This window comes from Myxocyprinus asiaticus, chromosome 46, assembly GCF_019703515.2.
Source record: "Myxocyprinus asiaticus isolate MX2 ecotype Aquarium Trade chromosome 46, UBuf_Myxa_2, whole genome shotgun sequence".
Classification (NCBI taxonomy): domain Eukaryota; kingdom Metazoa; phylum Chordata; class Actinopteri; order Cypriniformes; family Catostomidae; genus Myxocyprinus; species Myxocyprinus asiaticus.
Genome location: NC_059389.1, coordinates 25,397,040 through 25,414,618, shown reverse-complemented (window position 1 = coordinate 25,414,618; position 17,579 = coordinate 25,397,040). Strand labels below are relative to the sequence as shown.

The following is a 17,579-nucleotide window of genomic DNA, read 5'->3' as shown; positions in this document are numbered from 1 at the left end:
GACTTAAAGCTAAAGAAAATAGAATAGAAAGTAATATGTAAGATTCCTCACTATTTCTAGGTCACTAGTCAAATGGAATAAAACTTGTGACCATGTTAACCCTTTTGTACAAAAGTTCAGATTTCCTTGCTTCCAATGAAGCACAAAAGATGGTCTTTGGAAAATTCTCCAATCATTCTAGATAACATGGATCAGGTTTTGCACAAACTTGTAGAATCCATGCCAGCTTGAGTGCATGCTGTCAATAAAATTTAAGTTGGCCATGTGTAAGTAAATAATTATAAATTCTGAATTTGTGCTCATTTTTCAGTTAAAAAAAAAAAAAAATAAATAAATTGATATGCTGATAATATTCTTCACTAGTGGTCTCAAGCTTTTGGACCAAACTGTATACAATATAACATTATTTTGGACAGTTAATTTAATATCAATGCTTCTTTGTGCTATTAAAGTTGCCCCTCTAACATCAAAGCCCCTCTGGTAAAATTTCACCTTGACTCTCTAATCTAGACCTGAACTTTAATGCCACCAAAGATGGCAATTTGACTCTGTCATAATCAGGCCAGCCGTCCTGCCGCAGAGAGCAATTACCAACACATCTGCCCATCCTGATCAAGCGCTTATCCATCATTTGAGTGTTGGGGGTCGTGGTGTTACAGGGAGGCAAATAACCTGATCACCGCTAGAGTTCTTCTGTGATCAGTCTGTGTCATTCACTGCTGTGGACTAATAGACTGCGTTTAAGTGTTCCAGATGTCCCACAACCTCTGGCACACAGTTCAGACAAAAACAAAGTGGTTTAGATTGCATGAAGATAGATGCTCATTTAAATTAGATCATTTATAATGTATATAATATAATCAAATACAGTGGGATCAAGAAGCCTGAGACCACGTTGAAAATCGATGATATATATAATTTAAAACTGGAAATAAAATAACGTTTTAGGATTTGGAAAATTGTTAAAAAACAAAATAGCACTATATAATTAACTGAAGAAGACATATTAAGATTCTGCTCTATATCTAATCAAATATAAGCAAATAAAATATAAGCATTATGAGTGCATGCTCTCATTTATCATTTAAAATTTACTTAAATAATTCCGCTAGTAATACAATTTGTAATGGAAAAACATTTGTATTCATTTTGAAAAACACAAAATATAAGCATTTCCCTTAGTGGTCAGTGGACTTTTGAATTAATTATGTTTTTAAAAGTGCAGTTCATATAAGGACCCTGGTCATAGAGATGTAATTAATTGTGACAGCTTTGTAGGGGTTTTAGGAAGGATTGGGTAAATTACTTTTGGGACAAATCCTTTTGATTCTTTATCTTTCCTGATTTCAGCCTAGTCAGGATCTTTCTTGAATAGGTTGTGTCCATTATCTGATATTTTTGTCATTAAATGTACTATACAATTTTTTAGCATTATTAACCTACTGATGTTATGTTAAAATATTTCGACTGCCTTACCACAAACTGTTTACACGATTCTATGGTACATAGTTGGGAATAGTCATCAACAGCCATTTATACATTTCACTCTTTGCTATGCCCCACCTTGAAAATGTTACTGACCAATCCTAGTCAAAACAGCAGACTAGGTGGTCAGCAGGGTTGGGGAGTAACGAAATACAAGTAACGGGAATAAGTATTTAAAATACAAAATATAAGTAACTGTATTCCACTACAGTTACAATTTAAATCATTGATATTTAGAATACAATTACATTCAAAAAGTATTTTGATTACTGAAGAGATTACTTTGTCATATTATTGTCATTTGTTTCATTTAATATTTAGTTCTTTCAGATGGAAAACATTTATACATATAAATGATGCGATCCAAAGTGCATTTGAACAGCAGTGAAACACTTTCTTATGATGTGTTACATTCATACGAGCAGACAGAGAAGTAAGTTTGAAGTAAGTTTGGAGCAGAAGAAATAGAAATAAACCTTGTGTAAATTGTCAGCTTTACGCTAAGCTAAAATGCTATTTCTAGCCATTTTACATGCACATGTTACCATGCACGATCATAATTATCTTATCAAGAAAATTCACGTTAGATCATAATTTCTTTTTTTCTAGTAAGACCTTTGATATTAGGGTAAAATCATATTCTTGATAATAATTTGTGTATTGTTTTCCTGTAAAAATATCTAAAAATCCTTAAAACAAGATCAATTTGATTTATCTTGTTTTAGAAACAACACTGCATAAGATATTTAAGTTTTTCAGAGAATGTATTTTTAACATGTGTATTTTGTCTTAGAGCTTTTATAGTAAAAACAAATAAAAAAATCTACCAGTGCTGAAGAAGTAATCCAAAGTATTTAGAATACGTTACTGACCTTGAGTAATCTAACGAAATGCGTTACAAATTATATTTTACAGCATGTATTCTCTAATCTGTAGTGGAATACATTTGAAAAGTAACCCTCCCAAACTCAGTGAGTTTATCTAGATTGTTTAGAAAGATATTTATTAGTGCGGTCAGTTGATTGAAATATTAATCGCGATGAATCGCATGACTTTTTATAATTGATCACGATTAATCATATTACTTTTCATAGTTAACCGTGATTAATCATAGATTTTGAAAGTGCTGAAATGTGACTATATACTTCTTTTCCTGTCAAAATGCATTTAGTTCCTTCTTAGAAAAGAAAACAATTAGTAACAATAATGTTTTTTAACATTTTCCAAACAAAGCCTTCCACAGTATAAAGATAGAAATGCACTAAAATAGCACAAATTCAGGTCTAAGTGGGAGTTTGACTAAATGAAAGAACTAGTGCCCTACATAGGTTGCATATTCATTGCAATGGGCATTAAATCTCTTACACTTACATCCTCCACAATATTAATCGTCCAGCAGGCTGTGGCAATCGTGAAGCCGCATTCACATGATTCACATCAGGGCATCAACGTGCCACTTTTAAGTTTGAACTCTTCATGAAAAGCGCTGCAGACACTGGCCATGTTCGGAATGGCATACTACCCATACTACTCTTACTGCTTCTGCCATATCTATGTATAGTTGTACAAAGAGTAGTACAGTAGTACGCCATTCCAAACAAGGCCAACGTTTTGTTCTGCTTTTAGTGCTGACACTGTCCACTTAATGATACTACATCCAAAATGTCAGATAATCATTAGCTGATGCTTTGAAAGATCAGCGGTAACTGGGTCAAAGTTGAAATTATTTAAACTTTGTGCAACAGACGTCGACAGACCTTCCAAGGGAGAACACCAACAAGCTAGCCGGCCGCAGTGTGTTTTGCTTTTAGGTGAGAGTTAAGACATGACATGCTTCTGTGGTACACAATCATTGTTTTGTGTTTTTGGTGTGTACATCAGTGTAATGACTCCGGATACACCGCAAAGGTTCTGCCCTACTCCAACCAGTGTTTTGATCTCACTCTGAGCTGAATATAAATTCTAAAATAAATATCTGTCAGTAACCCTGTGCTTAGCATCCACATACCACTAAGAAATGCATCTGACCAATGTCTTGTGAGCATTAACCTAAACCAGCCTAATTAGACACGGCTTATTCAAGACTGATTAGTTGATTAGTCATAAAAACAACACTGCGAATAGTCAATACACATCCCTAATTCTTGACAAACAATTGTTATTGTTTAATGTTTTTAATAATTCCTTTTTAAATGAACAAAAAGAAGAATCGTCTATTTAATATAAAAACAGAGTGTAAACAACAGCTTAATTTTCAGTACAGTATATTTTTTTTAGCATCAAATATGTTTACTCTATATGCATGCCATTATAATAACATTTACATTCTGCTCTCTTAGACTTTTTATTCCTTGTGTTGTTTTATTAACAATTTCACTTATTGAATTCTCACAGGGCTATTTGTTACCCACTTAATGCAAGTAACAATTTTGAATGTTTTGCTTGGAATAAATAGTCTTTTATATTAAGTGTTGAAAAGCTGCCCAAAGCTAACAGTTAATGAATTGCACTTTTAAAAGGTGGGGAAAAGTCCTTGCCACACAATTGTGGCTTTTGTCTGTAACTAATGACAAATTTCCAGCATGATAAAGCATGAGTTATTTATGCTAATGTGTCTGTGTTTGTGTGCTCTGCATCAGTACGAGTCAGTGGTTTTCTAGCGCACATTTTGCCCATTCACAATAGATTTGCAGGTGTTTTGATTGCCATTACCCATTCAAGAAACCTCACTTGTTCTTGTTTAATTATATATTGTTCCACAATTTGCATAAAAGGGGATTTGTTAACTTACATCAAGAAAATAAAAAGAAAATAAATAATTTTTCTTTTAATTCATTCCTTCATTTACTTTCCAATTTTCTAAATGAATTGGAAAAACAAAAGAAGCAGCATGTTTGAAGCTCATTTCAAATGTAAAAGGCTGAATTCTGGTGAATTTTTCGTTGCAAATTGCTTAACCCTTCCGTGGTCTTAACAAAGTCCCTACGTTAAACCTAGAGGGTCAAATTGACCTTTTTTTATGTTCAATTTCAGAAGCTTGCAATAAAGGCTCTGTTTGCTCTATCTCCCTACTTTTGGTGTTAAATCGTTTGTCTAGGTGCCAGCTAACACTTTCTCTATTACGTTCTATCACAATATACAGATATGGAAGGCAGGGGAGCCCCAACTCTACCCATAAACATCCAGACTTTTTTGAGAAGCCTCACCATAAATTGTAGAAAAGGTCAAAATGCTATTATAAGAACAGTCAAAATTACACACACACACACATGTTGGTGTGGCTATCCTTATGAGGACTCTCCATAGACATAATGATTTTTATACTGTACGAACTATAGATTCTATCCCCTAACCCTAACCCTACCCCTAAACCTAACCCTCACAAAAAACGTTCTGCATTTTTACATTTTCAAAAAAACATTGTTTAGTATGTTTTTTAAGTAATTTGAATTATGGGGACACTATAAATGTCCTCATAAACCACATTTATAGCATAATACTCTCGTAATTACCAGTTTGTAACCTAAAAAAATGTCCTCGTAAACCACCCAAACCCGCCCCTACACACACACACAGGCACACACACGCACACCTCCATACACACACACACAACACATAAGTACATACACATATACATCATTATCACAATGATGTTATACATCATTGCAAAGCTGGGGTTCTTAGCCTTCAAATGACACCAAGATCACATTTGTAGTCCATTCAGAGGCCGAGATATTCCACAAAACATGAGGAAAGGGCAGGGCTTCCAAAAAATACTGGATGTCTATGGGCGGAGTCACAAACCACTTTGGGGTGCCCCCTGCTTTTTAGATCTGTATGTTGTGATAGAATGTGATTTTATTATTATTTTTTTTATTTTTTTTTTTTTTATAGTGTTTGCTGCCATCTAGTGGAATGATCTTAGACTAAAAGTAGGGAAAAAGAGCAGAGCATTTATTACAATCTTTTGAAGCTTTTTTAACATTATATTTTAAGCTGTGTTGAGGCGTCCCCTGCCTTTCAGAACTGTATATTGGAACAGAAGTGTTATTCTAGTGTTAGCTGGCACCTAGACGAACAATTTAAGACTAAAAGTAAAGAGATAGAGCAAACAGAGCCTGTATTATAAGCTTTTGAATTTTGAATGGACTTTTTTGTAGCTTTGTGTATAAATACATGACATTTTTTAAAATGTCAGTCAGGTTCAGATCACCTCTGTGGAGGAGGTCATGACGTTACAGGCTGAAAATGTAAAGTTAAATTGATGTAAATCTGTGCAAAAAAATTTAAAATAAATCATAAAAATTCAAAAGGGTCAAATTGACCCATAAGTCCAAGGAAGGGTTAAACTGAATAGATGAAGGAAACTAAGCTGCAAAAAATGGCTCATTAAGAAATTGTCCCAGTGATGATGTCTCATAACCATGAGCTCATTAACATGTGACCACACACATTTGTATATGATTTCTTATTTAGTATTTAGCAACTTGGACAACCCTATTGAATGAAGGTGAGCCACTCATAACAGAGGTTATGAACATATAGAAATCTTTAAGGAACAGTAGCAAAAACAAAATTGCAATGTTTTTGGTGTAAGAAACCTTAAGTAACATTGGACAAAAATTTCCAAAGAAAATGGCAAAAGATCGTGACTATATTCTATTTTTTGAATATAGTCACGGCTTAAATGTCTTAGTTATTTAATATATAAAATTGCCTCACCTATTTAATTGCTTTAATAAAAGTTACTACATAATACAAATATTAAGGGTGTACATTTTCATTAAAACATTATTCTATTAAGCAAATTCATTAACTTCCATCCTTCCACTTCCACCAGAACATCCATCATTCATGCGGTCTCTGTCGGTTCCTGCTGTGGCTGAAGCCTCTTTTACAGCTTCTCTGTTGAAGTGGACTGTAGTAGAGCAGCTCAAGAATGCCACTTTTCTGCCTCTTTCAACCTGATGTCATCGTGCCCCATTTACAGTAATCATGCTCTTTCCTGCTGCTCGTGTGCTCTCTGTGAGGCCAAACACAAAGCTTGCCTTCTCAACCCTCCATTTCATCTGTACAGGGGAAGAACGGAGGGCATTTAGGGCCCTTTATGACACACTTAATGTGCTTTATGACCATAATGATTCTGTTGATGGTGATTACACATATGACTATTTTTATGTAATCCATTGGTGCAAAAATATTCTTTGTGTTTGGTGACATGCTGTACAGAAAATATAATCAACGTAACTAGTTGGAAACATGCCCAATGAAGTTAATTTATAGGACGATTAACTGATTGGTTGGTTAATTTGTTAATTGGTTGGTTGAATAGGTGTGTTTGACATTAACTGTGCCTCGCCTTACCTATCAGCGACATATCAGATGGTTGAAGTTGGGGGAGGAGTTGAAAAGAGAGCTGTCAAGCCGGACACTTTGCGCTTCCCGTTGTGTGCTGAACCTACATCAGTGACGGATTGTGCGATATTTGCTTTCTTTATTGCAGCAGTGGATTTGATAGAAATTCAGAAACTACAGACACTTTAATTTAATATAATAACCAAAATACTATTCATTTGAATAGATTACGTGCTGCTTAGCCTACAGTGCCTGTGTGTACCAGAGTTTCAGCTACGAAATTTTGATGCTGGCCAACATGTCCGAGAATGATAACGTTTGCCGGACAAATTGGAAAAAATCTGGTCGTTCCATTTCTGTGTTTATTTTGCGCCATAACAAAAAAAATATTAGCTCCGCATAATTTCGGTCATTTACGTTTTTGCAAGAAGGGTTTATAATTTGATAATTTTTTCTAAAAGAAGCGTTTACATAATTGTGGTTATTTTCTGCAAGAAGTGTTTATTTATTTTTTATTTTTTTATGCAGTATATACATTTGTAGCCTATTATTTTCTTTGTTTCTTTGCTTTGGGAAGATCTTGAATTTTTTGCGGAAAGTTTTTAATAATAATAAGGTCAACAACATATCACACTGAAATGTAGCATAATGTGAAATTTAGCACTATGGTAATGATTTAAAACCAAGTTGTGTTTTTTAATTATTTTATTTTTTTACTTTGATTATTGTCAAGTTCCAAATAAAGAGAAAATTATATAAGAGGAAGTATTTAATTCTCTGATTGGATTATCCTAAAAAATAGGCATTACAATATGGTTATTTAGTATATAAACCAATTTTAATTGGTTTAAAACAATTACTATACTCTGTGATATATATTGTTATCATGATATAAAATTACTCATATTGTAATGTAAGATTTTGGTCATATCGCCCACCCCTAGTTATGTCATATAGGTTCTCACCTTGAGTAATTTTCTTCACTCTTTATTTTTATGACTATTTTCCTCAGATTTTTCATAGCATAAAAGCTCCTCCAGAAGACTGCAATGCAAGCAGTTTTAATGTAATTTTTCTGAAATGAGAAGCTTCTCACTGCGGGCACTTGAGGCAGGAATAACGCAGGCTGCTTTTGCCAGTGTGCGGTATAAAACCGGTTGTAGTTGCGGATTAGAACTCCGCCAGCTTCGGGAAAGTTTAAACCTCCATGGCAGCAAAGTGCTGTAATCATTGGGATGGTGTCACGCTGTGCATTTGTGGCTTCAACTAAAGAAGTAGCTGATGCTTCATGTTAATATTTTACTGGACATTGTGTCCGGCCATGCTTGAATTTGTCTGACATTAGGACATTTTAACGGTCAAAAACCGGTTTTACCGCCAAATGGAAACCCTGTTGTGTACAGGAAGAAAGACCGATAAAAGCCTATATTATTTTAATAACTGTTAAGGATTCAGTATTTTTAATAATTTGTTTTTGTGAATAAACACAATATATAAGATTGCATGAAAGACAATTTTACTGTTATAGAAACACGTGTTTGTGAATTTTGCGGAACTGAAAATGTCAGAATAAGCATGAAACATGTCATCGTTGCCATGGAGTGTCTGGCCTATTACGAATAAGCTGTATCGTCATCAGATCTTGTGCAGTTTCTTTGGGGCAACTTCACTGGCTGAGCCAGGTGGCTGGTCTCGCCTCATTCTTGTGGCACTTATGATGGCATACCTCAAAGTGATGTAGCAGTGGCGCCGTCGAAAGACAGAATTTCTAACTGGCATGTATTGGTTCAAGCCAGGCACTGATCGGTCTGCGCAGCACTTCATTAAGTCAAACACCTATTCTTATCTTAGTTTGATTGATTGGTTGATTCTTTAGTTGGTTGGCTGATTGGTTGATTCTTTGGTTAGTTGGATGTTGGGTTGATTCTTTGGTTGTGTGATTGATCGATTCTTTGGTTGGTTGGGTGATTGATTGATTCTTTGATTGGTTGGTTGATTCTTTGTTTTGGTTGGTTTATTCTTTGATTGGTTGGTTTATTCTTTGATTGGTTGGGTGATTGGTTGATTCTTTGGTTGGTTGGGTGATTGGTTGATTCTTTGGTTGGTTGGTTTGGTGATTGGTTAGTTTGTTAATTCTTTAGTTGGTTGGTTGATTCTTTGGGTGGTTGGGTGATTGATTGATTCTTTTGGTCAGTCCCACCAGGATTTTGCAGCACTCTTTCTTGGTAATCATAACGACATGGCAGTCTCCTAATGAAGATATCGCTGACATCATCACCACTGCCGAACATGAACGATAGCAGCATGTCGAAGCGAGCCACAAATCGCTACGGGCGCACTGAACATGCAAAGCCGCTTGAGATTAAGGAAGGCTCAAGCCAGCAAAAAATCATCCTCAAATCCTCTGCGCTCCATATCCCATCTTTGCTAGATATAGGGAGGAGAGGGAACCCATGTTAGTTTTCCCAGGAAGCAAGCCTAGAACAAAGCGTTTCAAGTGTCATGCTCGCAATAAAAACAATCAATTTCAGGCCCAATCTTGCGTGCCATCTCTCCTCCATATCAAGCAGCTTCGCCCATTCTGCACGAGCGCTGTTGTTGCCTGGGCTGAGCCCACACTGACACAGCGCTTGTACAGAATGGGTGAAGCCGCTTGTTATGGAGGAGAGATGGCACGCAAGATTGGACCAGTGACAAATCCTCCTCGATCTCATTGCGACTCTGAACAGAAAAATTCTGATAAAATGGCGCTGTGCTCCGGTTTATATGTCTGCAATGATGCACCCATCAGGGGTGGAGCGTCAAGCACCTATTCACCTTTTATATGACTGAAATTACCTTTGATTGAAAGACTGTTATAGTCAAATGAAACTGACAAATGCTACAAGAGCATTATCATGTTCACAACCATTCAACTTTTTAAATTGCTTTCCCCTTAAATTTTATGAACTGGATTGCATCTGCAGTATAGTGTAAAAAGTACATTTATTTGCAGAACTTCCAACTATTTTTCCACATGATTTGTGTCTAAGTACAGTAACTCCTCAATTAAGGTGTCTTTGACCAGGTAAACTAATTATTTTCACATTTAGCTAGTTTTATATTAATAGGACGTTTGTAATATGAATATCATAACTAAAGCGTTTGAGCAAAAAAGATCAATTATCTTAGAAAGCATTTGTCTGTTTGATCTTGATCTGTTGATCATAGTGTCATGTTACTTTTGTAATTTTACAGACATCACTAACATTTTTTTTTCTTTATCTTTTTCTGCTTGTCTGGATTGAATCCATATGAATGATCTTCCCACTACTGACACAAATAGGTAAGAAAATCATCTGTTTTCAGTAATAAATGTTGTCTGCTGGTGAGGCTGTTAAATACTCTACAGGGAAAACACTGAGGTGGATCCATGTGTCATTCTGTACATGTTTAAGAGTATAGCCTAAGTTGAAGTTCGAGTTCAAGCCCCTTCGCTATGTACAGTAAGCCAAATGTGTTGTTATTTTTTCATCACTCATGATTATATGGACATATACATTTATTTTGATGGAATCCCACCAATCACAACACTAATACTTAGTTTCCACAGTTCCATTATTAGTTTCCACAGTTCCATACTGTGTTTCTACAGGTCTATACTCTGTTTCCACAATTCTGTAGTTTCCATCATTTCATACTGTGTTTGTACACCTCTAGACTATTTCCACAGTTCTGTAGTTTCCATCATTCCATACACTTTCCACAGTTCCATACTGTTCCCATAGTTCCATACTTAGTTTTCACAGTTCCATACTTTTTTAACAATTTCATACTTGCATTCACACCAATACCTTTTTGTTTGAAAACTCAATTTTCACTTACTTTGTTATCATTTTCCAAAGTATGTGGCAATAGAGAACATTTTCGAAACACTTCGGTGGAGTAAAATGCCATTCTAGTGTGGATAAGAGGCGTAAACATATTGAAATTAATGTATTTTCAAGTGAAAACAGATTAGTATGGATGTTGCTTTAGTTTCCACAGCTCCATTCTTAGTTTCAGTTGTTCCATACTGTTTCCACAAATCCATAGTTAAATCCAGGGAGGAATTTAAGACTTAAGACTTGAAGTCAAATCTCGTGCTTGAACTCCTACATTGTAAAAAGCCAAAAATGTTTACCCCATGTCCATCAGATTATATGAACTCATGACTTATACTTCCAAACTTCCAGAGTCCAGTCTTGATCTTGTGATCAGAAATCTCTTAAACCACTTAATTTTTTAACTTCATCTGTTTGTTAGTTGAGATAATGGCAAACATATAATTCAACCTTTAGTGTGTTATGTCATCTTTACTTATGATCATGAACATGTGATTTTGTATTACAGTATGTATGTACATTATACTGTGCACATAATGCAAATGCCTGTATGCACAGAATACCTACAGTGGCAAGAAAAGTATGTGAACCCTTTGGAATGACCTGCATTTATATATAAATTTGTCTTAAAATCTGGTTTGATCTTCATCTAAGTTACAATAATGAACAAACACAATCAGCTTGAACTAATAACACACAAATTAATGTATTGTTCTTGTACATATTGAATACATCATTCAAACATTAAAAGTGTAGGTTGGAAAAGAATGAGAATCTCTAGGCTAATGACGTCAACAAAAGCTAATTAGAGTCAGGAGTTGGCATATCTGGCATCTAATTAATGATACGAGATTGGAGGTATGGGTTTAGAGCTACTTTGACTAATAAGAAGCACACTTTTTGGAGTGGCCCAGTCAGAGCCCAGACCTTAACCCAATAGAGATGCTGTGGAATGACCTCAAGAGAGCCATTCACACCAGACATCCTAAGAATATGGCTGAGCTGCAGCAGTTCTGTAAGGAAGAATGGTCCAAAAAAATTCTGAATGTTGTGCAGGTCTAATCTAAAGCTACCAGAAATGCTTGGTTGAGTTTATTGCTGCCAAAGAAGGATTGACCAGTTATTAAATCCAAGGGTTCACTTACTTTTTCCACAGCACTTTGAATGTTAATTTTGATGTATTCACTAAAGACATGAAATATTATAATTGTTTGTGTGTTGTTAGCTTAAGCACATTGTGTTTGTCTATACTTGTGACTTTGACGAAGAGATCAAATTTTACGACCAATTAATGCAGAAAACCAGCTAATTCCAAAGTGTTTACATACTTTTTCTTTCCACTATAGATGACCTACCACATTTACCAAAATGTGCTGGGTACTATATCCCACACTGCAAAGTTGTATTTTTAGTTATAAATGATGTAATACAGTCGACAGGGATGCATATTTTATGAACTCTACTCCCTAACTCAAACTCCAGTCCTAAACCTAACCATCAGTGGAGTGAAAATGTAATTTTAGAGCGAAAATGCTACCGTGCAATCATGCCCAGCATTGTTTATGGGAACACGATTGCTCACTGATTTCCAAGGGTCCAGAACCTGTGTCTTGAAGGTTGCTCGCACAATTCCAAAGGGAAATGTGATCGCTTGAATTGATGCAAAAATGTCTGATGGAGGATGCCGCTTGTCAGTAATTCAGCAGTTTGGGGTTGATTTCAGGGTACATTAACTTTTGGACATTGAACACATTGATTTCCCATGTGATCATGTTGTTTTATTTCCAATTAACAGGTTGCTGGACACAACTCACATGCAATGTGATCTACTGTGTAATCTAGCATACTATTGTTTGTAACAATTATCGTTGCATAGTACGCAATATAAAATATAAAATCCGTCATTAGGAAGATTGGTTGTGTTTAAAAAGGACCCCTCGATCTGGATAAAGTCTCTCACAAAAACCCTACACCTAAACCCCTACCCCTAAACTTAACCCTAACCTTAAAGGAACAGTAAATGCGACTCTTGCAAGACTTTGCCAAATGAAGGGTTCCCTTCTAGACACAACCAGCCAGAATCCATTCCATTCAGGTAATAGCCACTGTGTTTGTATGACTTCAAATCTACTGCAGAGAGACAGATGCCCCCTAGTGAACAGTGCAAGAACAACATGCTCTTTTAGGACACTTTGGTCTTTATCCCTCTGTCTGTAAGATGAAAGAGTGAGAGGAAGCATTAGAGACAGTGTGGAAGCTGTGTATGGATGTGAGGGGGAGTTGCTTGGTCACAGGATATTCCCAGGCAGATTATGGCAAGAGCTCTAATCTCTAACTGAGTGCCGCGCTGCAGTGTGGGAATGTGTCCATTAATCTTGTGTATAATTTCGCTCTCTCATTCCTGATACTCCATTCATTTTCCATTTTAGGTGTCATCATTTTTTATTGCATTATAATAAACTGTAAAAAAAAATTATTGATGAGCAAACTTAAAACATGATGCAGTAAGATTTTTGAGTCCTCTCATCAACTTTGTAATAATTGTCTTCAGTAACATTTCTTTGTTTAGTCGATGTGAACTTTTTTGTTCACTTAATGAAAAAATTCTTGTTAAAGGTACTACTAATTTCTCTTTCAGCCAACTATCATTTACATTTATGTATTTGGCAGACGCTTTTATCCAAAGCAACTTACAGTGCACTTATTACAGGGACAATCCCCCCAGAGCAAACTGGAGTTAAGTGCCTTGCTCAAGGACAAAATGGTGGTGGCTGTGAGGATTGAACCTGCAACCTTCTGCTTACCATTTCTGTGACTATCAATTCAAAATATGAGAATGTTCATTTTGTCACCATTTTAATTACTTTTACATTAAGTAAATGGCAATCTTTGCCTCTGAAGAGTGGTATGTCTTTCAAGGCAAGGCAGTACGTACAATTGTTTGACATAGACACACAATAGACACACAAACCTCTATAATGGTGGCAATCAACAAACCTCATTAAGTTAAAAGATGAGCTCCTAACATTATAACACAATCAACTAACAGTGGCTAAAAAACAACAATACTAACAGCATAAATAAAGTCTGCAAACAGCAAAAAATACCTTTTTATGTAGATGCAAAGTAATTCACATTTCATAGTATCTGTGACTCAAAACCCCCCATAATCTGGATAAAATGCCATTTCATTTTTTTCAGTGTGCATCAACCCCCCCCCCCCCCACAAACATGCACTTGTGTTGTATGGCGCTAGAGCAGGGGTTGGCAAGCTATGTCATGCGTGCTAGCATTGGCACGCAGAGGGGTGATCACTGGCAAGCCAGCAACAGCGAGAGAGGTGTAGACTATATTATTTATATAAATTCTGCACCTGCATTCCAATCTACATCTTGATGTAATCCTCATGATCACGCAGCGTGTTTTCATGAGCTGAATGGTAGGCGAAACAAAAAGTAAAAATGCGACGAGACTGCAGTAGACCTAACAGACTCGTGCAAACCATTCGCGCATCACGAGCCGGCAGCGCTTCACTTTCGGTTAATCACATAAGTAAACGTGCCCGCTTTGCTTTGGTCAGGCTGCGTGGATGACAGCCTACATTCTGTGTTTCATTTGTTTATTGCTTTCAGAACAACACGTGATGTATTAAAGAAAACACCACTATTAACCCTTGAGATTTCCAACCCAGCATACAGTTACACCCTCCTTAAACCATAGTCACACTCAAAATTACATTAAATGATTAAAAGAGAAAACAAACCCACATCGTGCCGTTCAAAAATCTGAGTCTATTCAAAATATCAATTAAACCTAGAAATAAAGTTTTAGGATTTTGCAGGTGCGATTCACCGAAAAGGGTAAAATTGTTGATCGGTTTGTGATGTGCAAATGGCTTGCACGTGCAGCGTGAGCCTTGTCACATTTTAATAGTGTTTAGTCTCTCATTCAGCTGATGAGGTCCCCCTCGTGCCGCCAAACCAGCACCAACCCGCATCTCAGAATAGCATTCTGAGATTATATTCTTCTCACCACAATTGTACAGAGCGGTTATCTGAGTTACCGTAGACTTTGTCAGTTCGAACCAGTCTGGCCATTCTCTGTTGACCTCTCTCATCAACAAGGCATTTTCGTCCACAGAACTGCCACTCACTGGATGTTTTTTTGTTTTTGGCACCATTCTGAGTAAATTCTAGAGACTGTTGTGTGTGAAAATCCCAGGAGATCAACAGTAACAGAAATACTCAAACCAGCCCGTCTGGCACCAACAATCATCCATGCGATTATCTAATCAGCCAATCGTGTGGCAGCGGTGCAGTGCATAAAATCATGCAGATATGGGTCAGGAGCTTCAGTTAATGTTCACATCATCAGAATGGGGAAAAAATGTGATCTCAGTGATTTGGACTGTGGAATGATTGATGATACATTAAACATTTATGTATTTGCTCTGTAATGGTTTAAAAGCCATTGCTGTTAAATCCAACTGATTAAAAATGTTCTATGCAAGAAGTAAAATAAAGTAAAAATTTAGTTAAGAATAATCAAAGCATGTTTTCTGCAGTTTTTTTTTCTTTAAACGAACACAGAGAAGAATGATTTTTAATCATTTTAATTTGTATGCACCTATATAGCAATACATAGTAATAAACAGCAATATGTATCTACATTAATTTTAATTATTTTTTTTTATCATTTTAAAAATAAATTTACACAAGTGCCACACAGAGACTTCAGTGAACATTTTATGATAATAACACAAACAAATAGTTGAATTTTGAAGTTTTAATTGATTCATTGACATGGACAGTTTGTACAGATTCATGGAAATGAATCAAAATGACCAACGAAAATGGCATTTTTGAAACTTACGTTTAAATCAGAGACAAAGCTAGCCTATGTGTGTTTGTGTGTGTGCTGCGTGTACCTGGAACTGGCCGATAGAGCTAAAATGTTATCTCAATATTTTTCAGCCTTTTCATGATATTACATTTTTATAGATAAATAATATGTATATAATATATCAAACTTTATGTATTTGCTCTGAAATGACTTAAAAGGGTTTTTGATACTTAAGTTTAAATCATAGGTGCTATTAAATTACTGTTCTTAACAATCTCATACTTGCAAGTCACAAGAAAGAAAAGATTTCAAAACTAGTCTAATGACATGATCTTATGAAAAATGAATGACAAAATAAAAAGCGCATTGCAATCATCACAATATTCTAGATGTTTCTTATATTGCAAAGTTAACTCATCACAAATGTATCCATATATACAATAATGTATTCATATATACAATATAGTCGTTATAAAAAAGTTAGCTGTGGTCCTCTGATCTGATTGGACAAGCAGCATTCTCAAAGAGTGCTGATACTGTCTGTGTTTACGGCGTTCCAGGCACACTGTCAGGCCACATTCAAACTAATACGTTTATCTTTGAAAATGTCATCGATTTTGCTATGTTTATGTTTTCACCGGAAATACGAATTTCGAAATTCCTTCCATAACCGCATACTTTGGGAAAAGAGGATGTTAGGAATCTATGTTTTCAAGCAAAAACCGATTAGAAACAAAAGCAGTATGGATTGATTGTCCGACAGTGGTGACTCAGTGAGCATCTGGTTGTTGGCAGGTGTGTTTCCTAGCAACTATTCTCTTCACGTCACTGTGAGGTGATCCAGGAAGTCAAGAGGGCCTGGCAAGTGTTTTGTACATGATCCCTTCAATTGCACATTTAATGGCTTCCATCACTCTACCGTGATGTTAGATTTTGTCATGTAGTGCTGTGCAGGAAGTTCTCAGTCCATACTAAACCTCTGCTGCCTCTATCCGTCAATTCTTCTATCCATCCATCCATCCATTTAGGAGAGGTTTTCCATGTCTCTTGCTTATGATTGACATGTGGAGCTTTACTGATGCAAGTCACATCTCTAACGTTTGACACATGTTCTGCTTGAGCAGCATTTCATTTTGGCATGTTGCATTTTTTTTATTTTATTTTTTTATCCTTCGCATTAAATCAGTATTCATAAACATGAATGGGTGAACTTGAAACATAAAATTGAACAATGGGCACTTTTGGCCTTGTGGACTTTTACAAATTAAACACTTCAATTTATTTAAATAAAAACACCCACTGATTTATTGAAATTGTCTACTAACAATGTGAAACAGTTGATATATAGTACATGTATCACAGGGGAATTCTGTCATTTTTGTTTCTTTTTTCCTACTTAATCATCATGAAAGTACTGTATTTAAGATGTCATTTCCACTACAAAATGTGGAATTTATTTATTTATTTTTATTTATCCCCTTTTTCTCCCAATTTGGAATGCCCAATTACCAATGTGCTTTTTAAGTCCTTGTGGTCACGTAGTGATTCGCCTCAGTCCGTGTGGTGGAGGACGAATCCCCGTTGCCTCCACATCTGAGACCGTCAACCCATGCATCTTATCACGTGGCTTGTTGAGCGCGTTGCCACGGAGACATAGCGCGTGTGGAGGCTTCACGCCATCCACCGCGGCAACCACACCCAACTCACCATGCGCCCCACCAAGAACGAACCACATTATAGCGACCACGAGGAGGTTACCCCATGTGACTCTACCGTCCCTAGCAACCAATTTTGTTGCTTAGGAGACCTGGCTGGAGTCACTCAGCACACCCTGGGATTCGAACTAGCGAGCTAGTGAACTCCAGGTGTGGTAGCCAGCGTATTTTACCACTGAGCTACCCAGGCACCAAATGCATGGTAATTTAAGATGTGGTGGAAAAGACATTTCAACATTTTTTGGAATAAAATTACCGCAAAATAGTTCATGTTCTCTGGTCACATAGAACAGGTGAAAAAAAATTAGCCATATCTGAC

At 36.1% G+C, this 17,579-nt stretch overlaps 1 protein-coding gene across 3 annotated transcripts in view; it reads left to right on the top strand.

Annotated features, from left to right (window-relative positions):
- The window catches only part of LOC127435663 (serine/threonine-protein kinase BRSK2-like), a 316,801-nt gene that overhangs the window by 109,327 nt on the left and 189,895 nt on the right, over positions 1 to 17,579 (top strand). The window lies entirely within an intron of this gene.